Source organism: Notamacropus eugenii, chromosome 4, assembly GCF_028372415.1.
Source record: "Notamacropus eugenii isolate mMacEug1 chromosome 4, mMacEug1.pri_v2, whole genome shotgun sequence".
Taxonomy (NCBI): domain Eukaryota; kingdom Metazoa; phylum Chordata; class Mammalia; order Diprotodontia; family Macropodidae; genus Notamacropus; species Notamacropus eugenii.
Window position 1 is genome coordinate 217,956,383 of NC_092875.1, and position 24,426 is coordinate 217,980,808.

General features: G+C 35.3%; 1 protein-coding gene across 7 annotated transcripts in view; it reads right to left on the minus strand.

The window, feature by feature from the left end:
• Window positions 1-24,426, minus strand: part of CCDC102B (coiled-coil domain containing 102B) — an 845,733-nt gene that overhangs the window by 23,494 nt on the left and 797,813 nt on the right. The window lies entirely within an intron of this gene.

The following is a 24,426-nucleotide window of genomic DNA, read 5'->3' on the forward strand; positions in this document are numbered from 1 at the left end:
TACTGATTGATTTTTCCAGGCATTATTTGAATGAAAGCATTCAGACCACAATTGAACAAGAATCCTTTCTGAAGAGAGTTTGGTCAAAACACATTATGGAAGGAGCTCTAGGAGGAAACAAAAATGACAGTAAAAACAAAGACAAGAAAAAGATTAGCTGATGAATACAGGGAAAACGTCTGTTGTCATGAGAAAGATAATTTTTAAAGCACAGAGAGATTGGTTTTCCAGAAAACTAAAAAAAAAAAAAAAAGGGTAAACTAAAGACTGTAATTATTTTTAAGTGGAAAATTGAAAGGAATAATGACAGCTAACATTTATATAGTACTTTGAGGTTTGTGAATTATTTTGTTATTTTATTTTAATTAATCCTCATGACAACTCTGGGAGGTAGAAGTTATTATCTCTATATTACAGATGAAGAAACTGAGGCACATAGTGTTCAATGTAGCCTAGCTACTAAGGGCTGAGGCACAATTCAAATTCAGATCTTCCTAACTGAATTCAAGAATTCAATAAATTGTGCCATGTTGTTGCCTGCAGTCCCAGAAACTAATCTACCTTTCTATTTTTCATAAGAAAGTGATTTGCACATATATTAAGAATATTCTGGGAGGCAGAGCCAAGAAGGTGGAAAGACAGAGACTTGCCTGAATTTTCCCTGACACCCACCCAAATATTTTTAAATAATGACTTTAAACCAATTGTAGAGGAGCATAAGCCATAAAAAGTAAAGTGAAGCAATTTTCCAGCCCCCCAAAACTTGGGAGATTAGTAGGAAAGACCTGTTGCATCAGAGTGAGAGAGGAGTGCAATCCTGCACAGGCTCTGACAGAGTAGACAGGGTCTTAGCAAACAAAGAGTAGGATTTGGGGTAACTGAATCAGTGACAACATGGCTTCCAGACCTCTCAGCCCATATATGGTAAGGGGCTCAGACAATGGGTCAGAAGGAAATTTGCAAGAGTACCTTTGCTGACTACAGAGCTATGATTCTGTTGCATTGCTTATACTCTAATTTGGGTAAGCAGTTCTGGTTTTAGTCTCAACAAAGATAGGAACACTAGCACAGAGGAGTTTGTGGTCCCAGGGGAGCAGGGTTACCTTCCCTCTCCTTCACCTCCCTGAGATGGCATGCAATCTTATGTGGTTCCCACACATACATTCTCATTAAGCATATTTTCATATTAGTCATATTGCATAGAGTAATTAAAATGAATGGGGGAAACCATGAGAAAAAAACCAAACAAAACATAACACAAGAGACAATATTCTGCTTCTTTTTACATTCCCGTTCCATAGTTCTTTCTCTGGATGTAGATGGCATTTTGCTTCTAGATTCCTTTTGGGAATGATTTAGGTCCTTGCATTGCTGCAAAGGGCTAAGTCTGTCAGAAAAATTCCTCACATACTGTAACTTTTACAATGTACAATGTTCTTGTAGTTCTGCTCCTTTCACTCAGCAACAGTTCATATAAGTCCTTCCAGGGCTTTCTGACATCTTCCTGATCATCATTTCTTATAGCACAGCAGTATTACATTACATACATATACCACAACTTGTTCAATCATTCTCCAATTGGTGGGCATCCCCTTGGTTTCCAGTTCTTAGCCACCATAAAGAGAGATGCTATAGATATGTTTGTACATCTGGGATTCTTTCCCATTTTAATGATCTCTTTGGGATACAGTCCTAGAAATGATATAGCTGGGAGAAAGGGTATGTGCACTTTTGTAACCCTTTGGGCATAGTTCCAAATTGCTCTCCAGAATGGTGGGATCAGCTCACAGCCCCACCAACAATGTATTAATATTCCAACTCTCCCACACCTTCTCCAACATTTATAATCTTCTTGTTTTGTCATGTTAGCCAATCTGATAGGTGTAATGTGCTATCTCAGAGTTGCTTTGATTTGCATCTGTCTAATCAATAGTGATTTAGAGTATTATTTCATATGACTAGAGATAGCTTTAATTTGTTCCTCTGAAAACTGCCTGTTCATATCTTTGACCATTTATCAATTGGAGAGTGACTTGTATTCTTGTAAATTTAACATGGTTCTCTATGTGTTTTAGAAATGAGGCCTTTATCACAGACACTACTTGCAAAAATTCTTTCCCAGTTTTCTACTTACCTCTTAATCTCAGTTGCATTGATTGTTTGTGCAAAACCTTTCCAATTTGATGTAATCAAAATTATCCATTTTGCACTTCATAATGGACTCTATTTCTTGTTTGGTAATAAGTTTCTCCATTCTCCATAAATCTGACAAATGCACTATTCCTTGCTCCCATAATTTGTTTATAGCATCAGCTTTTATAACTAGATCATGTATCCATTTGAAGTTTATTCTTGTGTATGCTGTCAGACGTTGGTCTATGCTCATTTTCTGCCACACTGTTACCCAGTTTTCTCAGCAGTTTTTGTCAGTGAGTTCTTATCCCAGAAGCTGGGGTCCTTAGGTTTATCAAACAGCAGACTGTTATATTCATTGACAACTGTGTTGAGTACCTACATATTCCATGGGCCTACCCCTCTATTTCTTAGCTAATACCAAGTGATTTTGCTGATTGCTGCTTTATAATAAAATTTGAGATCTGGTAAGGCTAGGTCACCTTCCATAGCATTTCTTTTTATTAATTCCTTTGATATTCGAAAATTTTGTTCTTTCAGATGATTTTTGATATTATTATTTGTAGTGCTAGAAAACAATTTTCTGGTAGTTTGATTGGTATGGCACTGAAAAAGTAAATTAATTTAGGTAGTGGAATAGAGAATGGGGTTGGAGCTGATAGGAGACAGGGCTCTTTGGGGGCAGTAAAAGTCAGAAGCAAAACACTGAAGAAAGTGCATGAAAAAAGAGAAGAGGATAGATGGGGAAAATAGGATAAAGGTAAATAGATAGGTGACAACCATTACTATGGAAAAAATAGTGAATTTCTCTGATAAAGTCTTTATTTCTTAAACATAGAAAACAGTCAAATGTATAGAAATAAAACCATTTCTCAATCAATAAATGGTCAAAAGATATGAAGAAGGAGTTTTCAGACAAAGTAATCAAAATCATCTCTAGTCATTAAAAACAATGGTCTAAAACACTATTGATGAGAAAAATGTAAATTAAAAAAAATAGTTCTGAGACACTATCTCTTACCTGTCAGATCAACTAATGTGACATAAAAGGAAAATGGAAAATGTTGGAGGAGAGGGGGGAAAATCAAAACACTAATGTACTATTGGTGAAGTATACTGATTCAACAATTCTGGGGCGAAATCTGGAACTTTGACCAAAGTGCTATAAAACCAAGCCTACCCTTTGACGAAGCAATGTTATTCCTACCTCTGTATCCTAAAGAGATAAAAAAAGGGGGAAAAAAGACTTATACGTACAAAAATATTTATAACAGCTCTTTTAGAATTAGAAATTAGAAATTAGAAAATTAGAAAAAAATTAGAAATCTAGGGGATATCCCTCAACTGGGGAATGACTGACAAGTTGTACATGATTGTGAAGGAATACTATTATGCTTTGAGAAATAAGCAGGATGTGCTAAGAAAAACATGGAAAGACTTACATGAAATGATGGTAAGTGAAATGAACAGAACCAGCAGAACATTATATCCAGTAACAACATTATTGCATGATGATTTACTATGAATAACTTAGCTATTTTTAGCAATGCAATGATTCAAGACAATTCTGTAGGACTTACAATGAAAGGTGCTATCTCTCTCCAGAGAAAGAACTAGTAGAGCACATCAAATTTCTCTTTATTTGCTTTATTTTTCTTGTTTTTTTGTCTGTATTTTCTTTCACAGAAAAATTCACATGGAAACGTTTTGCATGACTATACAGGTATAACCTATGTCAGATCATGTGCCTTTACAATGAGGGGGGAGGGGATAGAGGAAGACAATTGTGAATTCAAAATTTGATTAAAATATTCAATTTGTTTTTACATGTAACTGGAGAAAATAAAATATTAAACAATAGTGGTTTTTTTGTCTGTTTTTTTTAAAGAGAGAGAGCTAAGGCAGGACAAAATATTTAGGGAGAAATACTAACCAACTCTGACTGTCTTAGATGGTATTACCTAACCAATAATCCTTGCAAAAAGAGAGAACAGGAAGCTTAATATATTTTTACCTTATCTTGGAGTCTACCTAAATAATCCTTAAGAGCTTTCCAGCTCTAAAATTGTTAACCCAAATGACAATACAGTGCAACATTATGAATGTTCAAAACATTAATATTTTGATGAAAATATATGAATTCTTTTACAAATGATTTTCTGTATCAAGATGTCCATTCAAACTCATGTAATTGACTAAAATTTCAATGATAGAACAACTGCCTTGTTTTTGAACACCAAAAACAAACAGTGGTGTAGTCAATATCTCTAAGGGCAGCAAAAGGAGAGTCTGTAAATATAAGAATCTTGCAGGACGCAATACCTGGAGGCAAAAAGTATCCCTCCCAGATTAACCTGTATAATTAGAATATTAATAAGCCATATTGGCTAAATTGATTGCTGCTATGCTCATTATTTAGTTTAAATTGCCTGTGATGTCAATCAAATTAGGATCTTTTTGCTGTTTTAGTTCCTGCCAAGAAGCATAATGCCTCTGAATAATGTGATTAAGGAGGATCTTTCCCACCTATTCATGGGTCTGCCCACTTTGGGAAGCTTCATTAGCAGAGTTATTTTGTAAGAAGGTTCCAAGAAACTTTTGTTTTTTGTTTTTGTCTATTGAGGACCTGGGTCAGAGGGTTATGCCCTCTGGCTGTACAAAACCTATAAATAGTCTGAGAGTGAGGTTTGCCTTTGTGGCTTAGTTTTTGTAAGAAGGTTTGAGTGCCAGACAAGAACTCTGGGAAGCCACCTTAAGGAACCCCCAGCATTGAAAACCCAGATGTCAGTGCTTCCCTCTCTGGTAACTATAATCAGACATTTGAACCTGTCTGTTGAATTACAGTCAGGCATAGGAAGTCATATGTGTTGACTTTTTGATTTCTCTATATTTTCTTTGAGGTTCAGGGTGCTGACTTCCCTGAACTAAATGAATGACATATTGTTTAAAGGAATGATGCATGTGCTTGATTAAAGTGATTGCTGACCTCTCAAAAATTACCTTTCCTTTTATGAATGCAGATTTAGGAACCTGATAGATCCCCCTGTAAATGTTGCGGTGCTAACTGTTACACTGCCACCACCACTGGACAAGACTCATTAGTGAGAGTTTGTGAGTGATGAGTACATCATTCTGTTATCAGCTTTTGACAGTAGTGCACTGTGTTTCTGTTTGAAGTGAAATTTGTGAATAGTTCCATGGTTCAGCAGCATTTTTTAATTCTGTCTGCTATACAGCCATCATATAAAATAGGACCAAGAGAAAACTGAAGGAAGAAAACAGAATTTTTTAATGAGGATTAGGATTTTCAATATTATCTTGTTCCTACTAAAGATGAGATGATTTGCTTGCTTAGTGATACTGCATTATCAATATTTAAAAAAATCAATTCTCATCAGCATTATAACAACTAAGGACCACAAATATTTTAAGTTAGAGGGAGAGGTATGAAAGATTATATTGCAGAAATTAAAAGATAGAAGATGGCAGAGTAGAAGCATTGACCTGCTAGATATCTTCTGTCAAAACACTCAGAAAACCTGTAAAAATGATTCTAAACAAATTCTAGAGCAGTGGAGGTCACAAAATGACAGACTGAAACAAATTTTCAGATCAAGACAAAGTGAAATATCAACAGGAATGTTCTATCAACCAGATAAGGAGTGTAGTTCACTTTAGTATGGGCCACACTGGTGCAGATGGAGATGAATCACTGGTGGCTGCTGTGGTTTCCAAACTTCTGAACCAACAAACATCAAAGACAGCTCTGAAGGTCAATGGGAAGGGTCTTACACCTTGATGAGAGGGGAACATGGTACAGCCCCAGTCCAAGCCCAACTGAGGCTCTGGGCCCAGCCCCGGCCCTAGTCCTAAAGTGAGGCAGGCACCACTGAAGTGGAGGCTATCTCTGGAGCCTTTTACCTAGCAAAGACTTCAAAAGTCAAATAATTAGTTGGAAAATGAGCAAGCAGAGGGAAAAGAAACACACTGTAGGTTTTTACTTTTGGGGGGAACAGGTATTTTCTTATGTCATTGGTGACAAGAAAGATCAAAACATACAACAAGATGAAGACAACAAAGTCAAAGATCCTACATCCAAAGCCTCCAGAAAAATATGAATTGGTCTCAGGTCATGGAACAACTTCGAAAAGGATTTTGAAAATCAAATAAAATAAGTCAAGGAAAATGGGGAAGAGAGAAGAGAGCAATGCAAGAAAATCACAAAAAACTAGTCAACAGTTTTCTAAAGGAAACCTCCCCAAAATGCCGAAGAGATTAACAGCCTTAAAAGTAGCTTATCTCATATGGCAAGAAGTGGAAAAAACCAATGAGGACAAGAATGTCTTAAAAAACAGAATGGACCAAATGAAAAAAAGAGGTCCAAAAGCTCACTGAGGAACATAATTTCTTTTGTTATAATTAATTAATTAATTTTAAATTTTCAACATTCATTTCTACAAAATTTTGAGTTCCAAATTTTCTCCCCATCTTTGCCCTCCCCCACCCCATAAAATCAGGTATTATGATTACCCTTTTCCTTAATATGCCCTCTCTTCTATCACACCCATTCCTTCCCTTATATCCATCTTCTCTCTTTTCTTGTAGGGCAAGCCAGATTTTTATACCCCATTACCTGTATTTCTTATTTCTAAGTTTTGTGCAAAAACATTTCTCAGCATTCATTATTAATAGTTTGAATTCCAACTTCTCTCTCTTCCTCCCCTCCCACTCATCCCCACTGAGAAAGCAAGCAATTCAACATAGGGTATAATGTGTAACTCTGCAAATGACTTCCATAATAGCCATGTTGTGTAAGTCTAACTATATTTCCCTCCACCCTATCCTGCCCTCAATTTCTTCTATTCTGTTTTTTGACCTTGTCCCTCCCCAAACATGTTCACATATAATTGCTCCCACCTCCCATTTGCCTTTTCTTCCATCATATCCTCTACCCTGCTTCTCCCCTTCTCCCCTACTTTCCTGTAGTGTAAGATAGATTTTTCATGCTAAATTGAGTGTGTATGTTATTCCTTCCTTGAGTCAAATGTGATGAGAGTAAACTTCCCTTTTTCCCTCTTACCTCCCCCATTTTCCCCTCCATTGGAAAAGGTTTATCTTGTCTCTTCTATGAGAAATAATTTCCCCCATTCCATTGCTCCCTTTCTTCTCCCAATATATTCCTCCCTCACCCCTTAATTTTATTTTTTAGATATGAATCCTTCTTATTCAACTAACACTGTGTTCTCTCTCTCTCTCTCTCTCTCTCTCTCTCTCTCTCTCTCTCTCTCTCTCTCTCTCTCTCTCTCTCTCTGTATGTGTGTGTGTGTGTGTGTGTGTGTGTGTGTGTGTGTGTGTGTAATCCTTCCAACAACCCAGATACTGAGAAAAGTTTCAAGAGTTACAAATATTATCTTTCCATGTAGGAATGTAAATAGTTCAACTTAATAATTCCCTTGTGATTTCTCTTTCCTGTTTACTTTTTTATCCTTCTCTTTATCCTTGTGTTTGAAAGCTCTGCCCTTTTCATCAAGAATGCTTGAAAGTCCTCTATTTCATTGAATGACCATTTTAATCCCTGAAATATTATACTCACTTTTGCTGGGTAGATGATTGTTGGTTTTAATCCTAGTTCCTTTGACTTCTGGAATATCATATTCCAAGTCCTTAGATCCCTTAATGTAGAAGATGCCAGATCTTGTATTTTTTGTATGATTGTATTTCCACAATATTTGATTTGTTTCTTTTTGGTTGCTTGCAATATTTTCTCCTTGACTTAGGAACTCTGGAGTTTGGCTGCAATATTCCTTGGAGTTTCTCTTCTTAGATCTCTTTCAAGAGGTGATCTGTGGATTATTTCAATATTTATTTTGCCCTCTGGTTCTAGAATATCAGGGCAGTTTTTCTTGATCATTTCATGAAAGACAATATCTAGGCTCTGTTTTTTATCGTAGTTTTCAGGTAGTCCAATAATTTTTAAATTCTCTCTCCTGGATCTATTTTCCATGTCAGTTGTTTTTCCCAAAAGATATTTCACATTACGTTCCATTTTTTCATTCTTTTAGTTTTGTTTTATAATTGCTTGATTTCTTATAAAGTCATTAGCTTCCATCTATTCCATTGAAATTAAAAAAAAAATCAAACTATTTTCTTCAGTGACCTTTTGAAGTCTCTTTTCCATTAGGTTAATTATGCTTTTTAAAAAATTGTTCTCCTCATTGGCTTTTTGGATCTCTTTTGCCAGTTGAGTTAGCTTATTTTTAAAGGTGTTATTTTCCTCAGCATTTTTTTTGGGGGGGGGGAGTCTCCTTTACCAAGCTATTGACTTGTTTTTCATGATTTTCTTGCATCGCTCTCATTTCTCTTCCCAATTTTTCCTCCACCTCTCTTACTTGATTTTCAACATCCTTTTTGAGCTCTTTGATGACCTGGGAGCATTGCATATTTATTTTGGAGGTTTTGGATGCAGAAGCCTTGACTTTTATGTCTTTCCCTGATGGTAAACATTGTTCTTCCTCATCCTGAAAGGATGGGAAAGAGTACCTGTTCACCAAGAAAGTAACCTTCTATAGTCTTATTTTTTTCCCATTTTTGGGCATTTTCCTAATCAGTTAGTTGACTTTTGGGTCCTTTGTCCAGAGTACAGTATTATCTGGGGACCCGTTAAATCTCAGTTCCTCCAAGGTGACACAATCAAAGGAGAGTTTACTCCCTGGCCAGGCAGGAGGCTGAGATTCAGATCAGCTGTTAAATTCTTCTTGGGGCTTTAAGCAAGGGCCAGGGTTGCCACTCAGGGCTGAGGTTCAGATTAACTACTCAATTCCAGGGGCTTTATCCAACAATGGATGCTGACTGCTGTCTGCCTGGCCACCATAGCTGCTGCCAGATGCTGCTGCTGCTACCACCATCTTTGGCCAAGGGAAGGAGAGGACCCTGCTCCCTTGACATGGAAATGAAAAAGCCCTTTCACTAACCTTTGAATCTGCCTTTGGCACCTTTCAATTGAGGGATCTGTGAGCCAAGGCTGCTGCTGTCAGGGATTCCACCCCTGAGGCCTGCTCTGATCCTCCTCCCTGTGCAGCACAGCCAAGGCGGGTCTGGGCTTCCCTCTGCATCCAGTATGACAGACTTTTCCCATTGACCTTCTAGGTCACCCTGGGCTGGAAATCTCCACTCCATCATTGCATGGCTTCTGCTGCACTTGAATTTGCTGAGAGCCTTTCTTTCCAGGTATATTAGGGGCTCTGTAGGAAGAGTTAGAGTATGTGCGTCTTTCTACTCTGCCATCTTGGCTCAACCGCCAGAAAATTATTCTTAAAAATTAGAATGGAACAAATAGAAGCTAATGAGTTTATGAGAAATCAAGAAATTATAAAAGAAAATGAAAGGAATGAAAAAATAGAAGACAATGTGAAGTATCTCACTGGAAAAGCAACTAATCTGGAAAATGAATCCAGGAGAGATAATTTAAAAATTATCGGACAACATGAAAGCCATGATCAAAAAATAGCCTAGACATCATCTTTCAAGAAATTTTCAAGGAAACTAACCTGATATTCTAAAATCAGAGGGGGAAATAGAAATGGAAAGAATCCACTGATTACCTCCTGAAAGGGATCTTAAAAGGAAAACTCCTAAGAATATTGTAATCAAATTCCAGAGTTCACAGGTCAAGGAGAAAACATTACAAGCAGTCAGGAGGAAACAAATCAAGTATTGTAGAAGCACAATCATGATAACACAGGATTTAGCAGCTTCTACACTAAGGGTCAAAGGGCTTGTAATATGATATTCAAAGATCAAAGTGGATCAGAATAAAACCAAGAATCACCTAGCAATTTAATATAATATATTATATGAACATAATACTTCAGGGGAAAAGATGGAACTTCAATGAAATAGAGGACTTCCAAGCATCCTTATGGAAAAGACCAGAACTGAATTGAAAATATGCATTTCAAATACAAGAATCAAGAGAAGTATGGAAAGGTAAACATAGAAATTTGATATTTGTACCTCATGAGACCTTTCTCAGTATTGAGAGTGTTGGAAGGAATATGTGTGTGTGTGTGTATACATATTACATACATACAGATATAGATATATATATACATATATACACATATATATATATACACATATACATACATACATATGGATACATGTATCAGAGAGGAGCAACAGAGACAGAGAGTAAGAGAGACAGAAAGAGACAGACAGAGAAAGAGAGCAATAGGGAGAGGATAGAGAATAGAGCAAGCTGAATATGAAAGAATGATATCTGAAAAAGAAAATTAATTGTTGAGAGAAAGGTACTAGGAGAAAGAGAAAGGGAAAGGTAGAATGTAGTAAATCATCTCACATAAAAGAGTCAAGAAACAAATTTTACAGTGGAGGGGAAGAAGGAGAAGATGAGAGAGGCTAAGTGTCCCTTACTTTCATTGGATTTTGCTTCAGGAGGGAATAATATATACAGTCATTTGGGTATGGAAGTTTATCTTAATCTACAGGAAAGCAGGGGGAAGGGAACAAGATGGGGGGATAATACAAAGGATGGCAGATTGGGGAAACAGGTAATTGAAAGCAAATATTTTAGTAGAGGGACAGGTAAAAGAATACAATAGAATAAATGGAGGTTGAGAAGGATAGAGGGTAATATAGTTAGTATCTCACAACATGACAGTTATAGATGTCCTTTGCATGACTACACATATATGATATATATTGAATTGCTTGCCTTCTCAGTGAGGGTGGAGGGGGAGGGGAGAAGGAAGAGAATGTGGAGATCAAAGATTTAAAAATGAATGTAAAAAACCATTTTGGGGGGACAGAGCCAAGGTGGCGGAGTGAGAGCAACTACTCACCTAAGCTCTTAGACCAACTCCATCAGATACCTCTAAAAAGAAAATCTGACCAAATTTTGGAGGTGCAGAATCCAATAGGAGACAGACTGTGCAGTACAGGACAGACTGGAAGATAGATGGAAAGAATCTATTTTATGAAGGTGGAGGAACATACAGTTCACAGCACAGAGTCCTTGCCACTGCATGGCTAAACAGGAAAACCCAGGGGTGGTCTAAGGAAGGGGAAGCACAGTAGAAGAGCAGCTCAGGGTGAGAGTCAAGTGGTGCCCAGCAAGTGAGAGCCACAGAAGGAGGCTCAGGTATCTGCAACAGCTGCATGGAGACTTTCACCCACAGATTAAATGTCTCTAAGTCACCTACTTGAATGTCTGGGAGCTAAAATGGTGGAGTGATCAGTAAATGCTCTCTCACCCTCCCCTTGTTGACCTTGAAAGAACCATAAAGTATTTCCCCAGAAAAATCCCAGATCAGTGAGATCAGTAGCAGGGGAAAAGAATCTCATAGTGCATGAGGCTAGGAAAATAGCAAAGAAAAATTCCCCTTACTGTGGCTGAGGAACAGAGCTGTCCCAGACAGTCAGAAATGCAGGGGTATGGAGTCTTGCAGAAGGACCTAGGTGTGCCTCAGCACTCCAGGGGAAACAGGAAGACAATAGGGCAGCTGGGAATCACCATCCCCTGAGCTTGTCTTTGCCTCAGCTCAAATGAGGAGATCTCCTGTGGCCAGACCACTCTTCCCCCACACTTAACAGGCTAGCCCCAGGGCAAATTGGGGAAACACAAAGCAAAAAGATAAAAAGACACTTGCTCTTAGCTTTTTCACACAAGTCAGCTCAACACCAAGTTCTGCAGCTTCTAACCGAAAGAATCAGAAGCCACAATGCACAATCACCATCATGAACAAGAATAAGCAAAAGAAGCATGAAAAAACCATAGATTCTTTCTATGGGGACAAGGACCAAAACACAAATACCAAAGAGGTCAGTGGAGAGACTATACTTCCATCTGAAACTTCAGAAGGGATGATGAACTGCTCACATGCACAAACAGCTCTCCTGGAACAGCTGAAGAAGGAAATAGAAGAAAAATTGGCCAATGATTTTAAAAGTATAAAAAAAGAATTCACTGATGAGAACATCTCTTTAAAAAGGAAAACTTAAAAAAATGGAAAAGGAAGTACAAAAAATAACTGGAGAAAATAACTCCTTAAAAGGAACAATCGGAGAGATGTAAAAGGAAGCACAAAACCTAACTGGGAAAATTCAACATATGGAAAAGGAGATACAAAAGTTAACTGAAGAAAACAATTTGATAAATATTAGAATATGGCAAGTAGAAACTAATGACTCTATGAGCCAGCAAGAATCAGTCAAATAAAATATAAAGAATGAAAAGATAGAAGAAAATGTAAAATATCTAATTGGAAAAACAACTGACCTGGAAAATAGATCCAGGAGAGAAAATTTAAGAATTATTGGCCTGCCAGAAAGCCATGATGAAAAAAAGACTCTAGACAATATCTTCCATGAGATCTTCAAGGAAAACTGCCCAGAAGTGCTAGATCCAGAGGGCAAAATAGTCAGGGAAGGAATCCACTATTCACCTCCCAAAAGGGACCCCAAACTAAAAGTACCAAGAAATATTGTTGCCAAATTCCAGAACTATTAAGTGAAGGAGAAAATACTACAGGCAGCCAGAAAGAAACCATTCACATATCGAGGAACTACAGTCAGGATCACACAGGACCTTGCAGCTTCTACGTTAAAAGATCGAAGGACTTAGAATCCGATATTCTGTAAAGCAAAGGAGATGGGACTACAACTAAGCATTAACTACCCAGCAAAGTTCAGCATAACATTGCAGGCAAGGATATGGTCATTCCAATGAAGTAAGGGATTTCCAGAACTTCCTGACAAAAACGCTAGAACTTAATAAAAAATTCAATCTTCAAAGGCAGGTCTCAAGAGAGGCATAAAAAGGTAAACAACGGGAGGGGAAACAAAACAAACTTGTTATTCAATTTGGGGAAACTGTTTACCTCCCTATAAGGGAAGATAATACCTGTTAATCTTGAGAATTTTACATCTAATATGAAATATAAAAGGGATATACATAGAGGGAAAAGGTATAAAGTAAATGATATCATGTTAAAAATATGATTTAAGTATAGGAAAGGATTGTAACAGGAGATGTGAAGAAGAGAAAGCAGAAAATGGTAAATTACATAACAGGAAGAAGTACAAAATTATAGATAGAGGGGAAAAGGGGAGGGAGATGAGCATTGTTTGAGAGGTACTCTCATCTGATTTGGTTCAAGGAATAATGAGCTTAAGTACATAATTTTAATTAGGAGTGGAAGGGGGAAGAAAGGGGAGGGGAAGTTAAAAGGGAGGGAAGAAGCAGTAAGGATAAAGTTGAGTAAAAGGGAGGGGGACTGAAAGAAGGAAGGGAAGGCTGCAGGAGGTGGTGGGGAAAAGTGAAAACTATTGAGGAGGGGAAGGGAGATGGGAGAGTTAAAAGCACAAATGATGGGAAAGAGAATGGAGGGAAATACACAGATTGTAATCATAACTGTGAATGTGAATGGAATGAACTCTCCCATAAAATGGAGACAGATAGCAAAATGGATTAAAAGCTATAATGCAACAATATGTTGTTTACAAGAAACACATTTGAAATGGGGGGAATACACACAGGGTAAAAGTCAAAGGTTGGAGCAGAATATATTGTACATCAGCTGATGTAAGAAAAGCAGAAGTAGCAATCCTAATCTCAGACAAAGCAAAAACAGAAATAGATCTAATCAAAAGAGGTAAGGAAGGAAACTATATCCTGCTAAAAGACACCATAGACAATGAAGTAACATCATTACTAAACCATTCGTCAAGTAGTGTAGCATCCAAATTCTTAAAGGAGAGGTTGGGGGAGTTGCTCCATTCTAATTTTTAAAGAATTTTTTTTTTCTTTTTTTAGTGACATCCTTTTCCATTTGATCAATTCTGATTTTTAAGGCATTATTGTCCTCAGTGGCTTTTGTGGACCTCTTTTGCCATTTGCCTAGTTTGCTTTTTAAGATTTTGTTGTCTTCAATTTTTTTATCTTCTTTACCTTGCTGTTAACTCTTTTCTCATGATTTTCTTGCATCACTATCATTTCTCTTTGCAATTTTTCCTCTACCTCTATTACTTGATTTTCAAAATTCTTTCTAAGCTCTTACATGGCCTGATAACAATTTATATTTTTCTTGTAGGTTTAGGATGACTTTGCCATCTTCTTCTGAGTGTGTATTTTGATCTTTCCTGCCACCATAAAACTCTTCTACAATCAGGGCTTTTTTTTTTCCAGTTGTTTGCTCATTTTCTCAGCCTATTATTTGACTTTCAAATGTTTAAGTAGGACTCTGCTTCCAGAGTGGAAAAAGTATTGTCCCAAACTTCAGGAGGTTTGTGCAGCTTCTTTCAAAGATACTTCTAGGGACCTGCAAGTGTTCCTTTCTTTCAAGGTGGTATGATCTAAGAAGAGGTGTTTACTCCTGTCAGGTCCTGTGCTCTCAACTGTGAGAGATCAAAAGCACTCTTTTCTGCCCTGGAACTGCAAGGAAGGCCACCACTGTGGCCACAAACTCTACTATGCTTATGCTCCTCTTCACCTTGAGACTGTGGCCCAGGATGGAGATCTGGATGCAAGTAAGGGCAAAACAACAGAGTCCTGCCTCAGTGTTAGCAAAAATACCCCTGTAATCCCCTTCCTTCCAGTCATTCCACCCCCTTACAATGCGTGTGCTGAGAGTTTCAGAAGAAGTTGCTTATTCAGTGTCTCCTAAGGCCTATTCCCAGTTTGGTTTGAATGGGGGTTGTGACATGGTCTGTGCTGGACTGGGCTCCACTCTCATTCAGGTGTGACGCATTTTTTCTGCTGACCATCTATATTGTCCTTGGCATCTATGGAGTGAGAGGTGTTGAAACTGCAACTGCTGCCAGCTATTCAGTGACCTTGAGTCATGCTCCAGATTTGCTATGGCCTGGTCTGTGCTGGGGTGTCATGTGTTGGATTGTGTTCCTCTCTCACCCTCATGCAACACACCTTTTAGTGACCTTCCAAGTAGTCTGGGATTGGAAATTTGTTTCATTCCATCTTTTTACAGGTTCTGTTGCTCTAGGATTTGTTTAGTGTCATTTTTAGAGACATTTGGTGGGATTTGGGAGAGAACTCAGGTAAGTACCTGCCTTTACTCTGCTATCTTGGCTCCACCTAGCAATGATTTCTATAGGACTGCTTCATTTCTATGTGATATCATGTCAAATCAAAATGACTTGAATATTCTTTGCAAGATAAAATTAAGTCTACATATGATATGTGGGGAAAAAACCCAAGCATTTTAAAAAAGCTATTTTTTCAAAACATCTTTACTTCAGAAGGAAATTTCAGATGAATATTCTCTCAGTTAGCAAAGATAATTGATGAACAGGATGATATATGTGAACCATCTGAAGGATATAAGTTGTTATAGACCTATTAATTGGAGAATACAAGGAAAGATTCACTGATTTTGAGAATCATTACATTACACTCAAATTAGCATTTCAGCTTTACCTAGTAGATATGAAGTTGATACCAAGGCACCTAAAAATTACAGAAGAAATTGATTGAGCTATCAGTAGATGACATTTTAAAGTCAGTGTTTGATGCTATGAAAGAGCCAACTGAAATATGGGAAAAATACAGTAGAATACTCATGCCATCAGCAATATGCCTGAAAAATGCTTTCTTCATTTTCAATCACTTATTGCTGTGAATCTGCATTCTCCTGCCTAACCCAAATCAAGACACCCTTAAGATCACAAATGACTGATACCCATCTAGAAGATCAACTGAAATTGTGGACCTCCATTTTGCAACCAAATATTCAAATGTTTTTTTTTAAAAAAAGAGGACACAACAAAGTCATTAACAAGCTAGTTATCTTTAAAATTAACAAATAGTTTTCATTCTTGAAATTATTACATATATGTTAGATTTTTTTTTAAATGTCCATTTTTAAGTACATCTAATTGAAGTTTCTTGAATGTGGCCTCATTTGATTACAACTAACATATTAATTCAGCCTTCCAACACGAAAAAGTTCCCCACCCCTGTCCTAAATCGTGAATTTGCCTGGTGGGCATAGACTGCCAATGTACTATTTCTTCATGCATTCTTTCACAAAGACAAAGTGGAAAGAATTGGAAAAAACTGAACTGTAATGAAATATACTGGACAATCCCTTTAATTTAGGGTGAATTCTATTTGTGAAAATCAAGTCTCATACAAGAGTCATGGATGGAGAAGGTTGTGAAGCCATTAGTTTGATGCAATAACCTTGCTATTTGATCTCTTGCTTAGGAAACCACATTCTTCACAATACAGATTCTATAAGAATGAAATGTATGTTGGGGGCAGGGAGGTGTTAGAAGGCTTCTCTGCTGGTTTTATTGAAAGAGCATAACAGTACTCTAATACAGGAGACATAGAACATCAGTGGAAAGTGCATAGGCTTTGTTGGTCAAGGATCTGGATTTATATTTGACTGTGCAAGTTGTTCCTAGTACGACCCTGGGCAAATCACTTGAACTCTTTGGGTCTTAGTTCCACTTGCATAAAATGAGAGTGTTAGACTGCATGACTTCTAAGATTCTTTTTCAACTTGAGATCTATGATCCTATGATTTCAGCTGAGCCAGAAGCTGAATTTTGTAGAGACAATAACAAAGAAACAGCCAGTGGGATAGGAATTAGTCAAGAATATGTAATCCTATTCAGTGAAACAAATAGGAAAACATCAGCAGTCTTAAAGTGTGAATTGAGTGTCAAAAGTGAAGATCCACTGCTGACTCAACAATATCAGTCTCCTAGGAAATATAACCTTTGACTCTGTGCTTCTGTTGGTATAATTTAATGCTACAATTATTATTTAGATAATTAATTCTTTGAGGTAATAGAGTAAGATTAAAATTTTAAGGTACTCAAAAGTGGAGGTTTTGCCTATGCATATGCTTAGATGCAGCTACAAAGATGAATGTATACAGGGATCTTTTGATTATCAATATTAGATGCTGCATAAAAACAGAAAGTTGTATGTATTTCTCAGCTATTATCCAGTTTTATAGTAGAAGGTATTTTTCAAGTGTTCCAAAAATCAGGGAAATTTCTTACAAATTTTGTTTTGTTTTATTTTGTGGGTATTGGAAATACTTTTGTTTGTAGATGGCACTGTAATCATTTCAAGAAGCCCTAGATACTATGAATCTTGATGTGTGAGATCCATAGTTATATAAACAACTTTGATTGAATAATCTGCAAGGAAAAAAAATGGCTGGTGAATATTTATTTTCCAGTTTATGTTGTTGTTGTTGCTGTTTTGCTCTTTTGTTCTAGAAAAAGATAAAAAATGGCATCATGATGTCAGGGTCAATGTGTAGCATATCTGACTATGGGTAATCATAAATCAAGTAAAAATAGTATGTATAAACATTTGGGATGATGATGTTTCTAAATTTGCACATCTCACATTTCTTTTGAGGTGCTGCAATTATGCTTTGCTCATAGAGCCCAGTCTCTTCTTTGATACAGGTACTTCATGTTGGACAATCCTATGCCAGTGTCTTCCTTATCACACAACCAATACCAACATTTTTCAGGGAGATCTTGAGGGCTTCCTTGTATTGGTTCTTCTGATTTCCATGTCTTGTGTACATAGTTGGAGGATCAGTTCATTGAGTTTTTCCTTTAATACACACACACACACACACACACACACACACACACATACACAGATATATAGATACATAGATATATAGATATCACACTTCAAAAGTAAAATGAGCTGAGTCTGGTATTAATTTAAAAAAAAGAATTCATATCTAGGAAATTGTGTAAAATTTCCATGACTGAATATACATTATCTACACATCTTTTTTACACCAGCATCTTTTATGCTGTATAATTGTATCATAATTCTTAAAACTCATAATGTGATTGTTAAAAAAATAAGGGTGATTCCAATGTTGTTATAAGTAAGGTAGTATAAGTATATTGTAACATTTCTAGCAAAGATTTGTGGACAAGTGATGTGATAAAAAGATAACCCAGAAAATGGTCTGTATGATTTGTATTTTTAAAATGAGGGATCAACAATGAACAACGAACTTTTCTTCAAAACTTATTGAATAGTTATTCACAAAATATTTAAAGAACAAAGATAAAATCTCTTGTGGCAGTTAAGTAAGTGTATGGGGAAAAATTTCATGATAGTATGATGATAGCACAATGAAGCACAAAATGTAACTCTAGTTATATATATTTAGTGTTGCTGCAAATGCCTCCAGATGGATCATGTCATGAGCAAAAGTGATATGTTCATTATCACCACCTTTAACTTTTGCTCCAAATCCAACATTTTCATCCATTCTTGTGCCAGCACTCTCTGTACAGACTCCAACACAATTCATTATATCTAAACTATATATCTTTCCACCTTGTGTGCCCTTCTAAAGGGCGATACAACAATAATTCTTCATACATGCTTCCTTCATAAACATATCTAACATAAACTAACAACTGTGTCATGAGAAATATCAGTTGTTTCATTTACCTGAATTGCAAACTTTGGATTGTCCTTTAGCATGGTAATGAGCTCCTGGAATTGGTCATTATTAATTTCAGAAATTTTTTCAGAAAGAATATCATTCAATAAAGGAATTTTACAAACTTCATCCCCATACGTTTTTCTAGATCTATTTCTGACATTTTAATAGCAGCAGGTAATACAAGCTCTCCTAGTGTGTGGAACTTTTTTGGCTTTTTGCATTTCAAGAAGTTTTGTAAGATGCATGTAAATAATTTTGTTCACAGTCAAAAATTTCTCAAAACATTGTTTGTCTTATTTGAAGATTTGAAAATTTATTCAAATATCCCTTTGTTTTATTGCAGTACACTACATGCTTGGTATTAATATGTCATTTCAATTTGGCTGGGTTCATGCTCTCCACAGCTAAAACTTCAGTACAAATTAAGCACGAAGTTTTGTTTTTCCCGTACCATAATCATTTTTAGAAGTAAATTCATAAATAGTAAATCTATATTTTCTTTTTCTTGTCAATTTTGGTGCACCACAATATTGTAGGAAAGACTGTCATATTATCATCAGTATGTTTTTCTCTCCTGTCTAACTTTAGTCACTTATCCTTACTCAAATAATATTTTGTTCTAAAATATAAATAAATATTGCTAATAATTTCTCAAATAAATAATAGTTTTAGTTTATGAAATTATATTTGTTTTGCTTAATTTTTAAAAATATATTCCACTTACATACACATAGAGTGGTGATGGTGGAGAAATATTTTCAAAGGGCTTTTGTTTTACTTGCTGTTATTAAACACTTATGTTTCTGTAATAGGAGACATAGATTTTTTAAATCAAACGTTCTAACACAATACATTCCAAAGAGATACTAATTTGATTCTTACATGCTGAGGAATGAAGGTAGCAAAATACTCTCTTTTTTCCTGAAATTTAATTATTATATTTCTGTAAGAGCAACAATTCATAATATACAATAATCTCGAATCTGAATTGTGGTGTTTCTGGCAGCATTTATTGGTGTTGCATGGCATGACAGCATGTGCAGTGCAAAGTGCATATGTTGTGTGTTCATCATCAGGACTTCAGTGAAGTTGTGCAGTGCAACACAGGCAAACCAGAAACACCTCCGATTCATACGCATGTGATTCTGAATTAATTTTTGGTCATTGCATGTTTAGAAACTTTTTACTTTTTACAACCCCCACATTCAGTTATGTGACAACATATAGGATCATGATGACAGTTTAAGAAGCTCTGGCCTAGAGAATCAATTTTGTTGATTTGAAACTGTAAATTGTGTTGGCTCCATAATAGGAAGTTACTTTTCCATTCTCAGATGCTCAACTGTTGTTCTGATCTTACTGATTCAGAAGTTCCTTTCAATGATTAGATATACCCATTCATATTAAATATTTTTCACAGTTTTTGTCCTTTAGTTTTTTCACAACTTTTGTCATCTCATAAATTTGTTGCATAGGTCTATCCAATATGTTGAATACATTTTCTCTTGATATTGTGAAGTATCAGGAGTTCACTCTTGTTATCCACCTGTCATCTTTCTCCCTCACTATGAAACCAGTCCATCTTCTCTTCTATACAATTCTTTCATGCAGTCTTTTAGTAATTTACTTTTTCAGTATTTCTCAGCGGCTATATGTTCCATCCTGCTTTACCATTCACATCTCCATTGACCTTTGTGAGATATTAATTTTTACTTCTATTCATGATTTTCTGCCATATTGCAATACTGATAGAATGCTGATGCTAAGAAGAATGATCTTTACTTTCTTGAAAAGTACATCTTTTCTTGAAGAGCTTTGAAATGTTTTGAGGGTAACCCAGACTTCTCTCCTCTTCCTATTCAATTGTGAGTAAAAAGTGTTGTACATTGATTCTCTCCATTAAATATATAACATAATCTATAAATTTTCCATCCAAATGCATATTATAATGTGGATAAAAATATATTTTTAACCATGTGTTCTTGTTACTATGGGTGACTGGGTCAAATTATCTTGCATTGTTATTAATTGTTTTCAGTAGGTTTTACAAAATTCTATAACTTGATTTAATAAACAAATTGATATCTGCAAAGAAGAAAGGGCCATCATCCACAGGAAATCCTTCTTTAACATGGACTCTGTTGCATCCATTCCATCACAGTGCTGCACACATTTGGAAAGCATAATTTTCCAAGATTTAGGATTTGCTTGATCAGAGGTTTGTTAAACAGTTTTATTTTATTCCCTCCACTACTATAATCATTTTTCGTATGGATGGGAAGTACCTCATTTAAAAAACAAAACAAAACCTGTAGTAAAATGTTCTATTGTACTGAATCAAACATTCTTTTTAAAATAATGAATATGGGCTCATAGATCTAGAATTAGAAGGTACCTCAGAAGCCATGAAGCCTAATCCACTGATTCATTAGATGAGGAAAATGAAGTCAACAGAAGTTAGGTGATGTACCAAAGTTATACAGAGTAACAATGAGAGGAGAGTTTGGAGCTCCAATCATTGTTCAAGCCTACTATAATATAATTTATTTATTTTTGTGGTAATTTTGTACTTACCATGTCCATTATCTCCTCTTCTTATCAAAAATACTTTTCATAAAATAAAGATATAAAGATTTTGTACAATATGTAAGTCTTTAGCCTCTCTCGTTCCTTTCTCTCATATCCTATTTTCCCACCATTTTTCTCTCCATTCTCAGTTAATGTCCCATGTAGCAGAATATATGTTGCTTTAACGGTAAGGGTATCTTCAAGATAATCATAGATTTTCTCTATTTCTTCAAATTTGGTTACAAATATTCATGCATATGATTCATCTATTTTCATTATAAACTTACTATGAAAAATTTTCATGGAAACTATAATATACGATGACAAAATCATCCGTGAAATGTTTCATCTCAATATGTCATGAACATTTCAGTTCCAATTCTTTCTTTGTTTTTCTGAAGAATGTAAGCTATACAACTTTATTTCTTCTGGTTTTGGAAAGAGCAAAAATATTAAGATTAATATGATCCAGTTCTTCTAAGAACATTGGGCTCATTTATCAAAGCACAAGCTATCATATTTAAAGTAGTGATAATGAAATTAAAAACCATCAACTGTCTAAAAACTTTATGAATATTGACACCCATTGCCCCCTTTTCATCACTTTGCCACTATCCTTGTAAAAGCATAAGGTGCAAGCAGCACAGATATGAGGTCCATATTTTAATTTAGTCGTTTCATGCATTACTATTGCCAAGAAATCATAACCTCGTTGCTAGCCAACTGGTGACAGTTCTCTATATACGTAGCTAAGTTCCTCAATGAAAGTTCATTTTGTTACCAGGGATATATTTGAAGCCTTTCTGGCAGAGATAGAACCTATGGGAACTTTTTCTCAAGGGGCATATTCAAAATACCTAGGTCCCTTTCCAGCCACAATGATGTATCATAGCAGGACATTGTGGAGTATCTTATTTATAGTCATCTCATGAGCTCTTATCTCTTATGATTATGAAGAAATAAAATTTATAACTTATATGAATTCTTTTCCCTAAACATATCTATAGAAATAATATCTAGATATATAATATGTCAATATTAATAGATATGTAATATATAGATTGATAGTAATAATATATATATAGATAGCAATAATATATACATATATGCATATACATACTATCATTATTGTTTTAGCTGTGTGTTGGAGTAGAAATCATATAGGATATGATATATATATATATTATATATACATACATTTATATATATAATATACATATTCACATATAAAGTCTAACTCATTTCATAGAAAAGGAAACTGAGAGACAAGGAAGTGAAGTAACTTCTTCAGGGTTAATTAAGTGCAAGAAAAACCTGGATTAAAATATTATTTCTGTTATATACTATGTTTGCAACTATAGATTCTAAATTAGAGAGTTGCTTTTCATGTGCATCAATGTAATCATAGGCTCAGATTCAATTAAAACACATACATCATAGATCTATGTTCATATATATATACGTGTATATATATATATGCATATATATATATATATATACAAGTATATATGGATACATGTATGAAAACATTTTTTATTACACAAAGAATGATATTCTTATATTACAAATGTTTACTTTCCTTGTATTTTACATTCAGCAAAATCTGTCCACTATAGGGTGGGTGATGGGAAGAGAGAGGAAGACAAAATTCTATAACACTAAATATAAAAATGTAAACATCATTTTGCATAGTAGATAATGGTTAAAATTTTGAAATTATTAATGCAAAGAAGTATACAGATTTAATAACAATGATAATGTTAGTTAAAACAGAAACATATAGGTATGGATTTCTCATAAACTGAAAATTTTCTTTGTCATGATTATATCTCAATTTCATTTCAATTATTCTGCTGCATCATAAATATGCAAGCAAAATACTTAATTTAAAACATATAGCCTTTTTCATTGTCATTTGTCAAGTCTCTTATTGCAGTTATTATATGTATATATATATACTATATACACACATATATATACTACATACATATATACATACATACACATATGTGTATGTTTCAAGACAGAAGGTTTTTATATACAGACGGATTTTTAAAAAATCAGCTCAATAATCTCAAAAGGTTTCTCTTTTTATAGACATGAACTCAGCATTTAGATTTTAGTGGGAATCCAGGCTTTCAAACTTGGTAATGATTTAAGCTAACAGATAACTAAATCATGGGCCCACATATCACACTATAAATCTCCAAGAAGTGTTATCTGTTGGGCAGAAGGAACAGATGATGCAATGAAGGATTCTTTTTTCCACATTGAGGTAAATGGAGTTTATATCTATAAAATACAAATTAAAAAAAATAGATACTGTAGAACTTTTCATTCATTTTGTATGAATTTTTTTGAAAGTACATTTTTTCCCCACATATAATAGAGGTGGTGGTAAGATTCTAAATGGAATATGCTCATGAAGACTACAAATGCCATTGTCTCCTATTTTATTTTTCATCTTTTGGTAAGAATAAAAAGGGTCCAGATGCTACCCAGAAAATGTAAAAGGGACTTCCAGGGATTGCATCTGCTTCACTGGCAAAGCACTCCAGGGCTTTTGATTTTGGCTTGGATTAACTTTCAGATTTGGAATTTCTGAAACGGGAATATTTTGGTGAATTTTTTATATTTGAAGGAAGCCTTGTCTGAGAGGTCTGCTTTACACTCTGACCAATGTAATCATGTATATAAATTGTAGGGAAGTCCTTTTAAAAGCTCCTATACCCATACCACCAAGTCAAATTCTCCGTAATAGGCAGTCATTGGAACAAGAGAGGCAATCAGTTGTCCCCTGGTTTGCAAAGAAGTAGGTTATGTAGGCATTCTGCCACTCTGCCACTGTCTATCTTAGCTATTTCTCATGCTCAAAAACTTCCTTTCTTAATTAGAACACTAAGTCATAGACTGCATTGTAATGAATTGGGTTACTTCTTTTTTATTTTCTTGCTGTTACTGTGGGCATCTGTAAGTTATTTCCTTATGAATAGACTCTTCCTTTTTATCCTAGAAAGGGTTCAGAGTGACAAGTAAATTTCCAGTATAAATAGTAATTCATATCTTTAGGTATCATACTGAGTGCATCTATCTTACTGCTCACCTATATATCCAGGGGCATTTTACCTTCATGTTAAAATCAACATTAAGAGATTAACTACATATTCTTCTAATTTTCCTTATATTCTGAATTCACTGCTATGAAACAAGTGTGAGGAGAGGGGAGAACAAAACATACTGC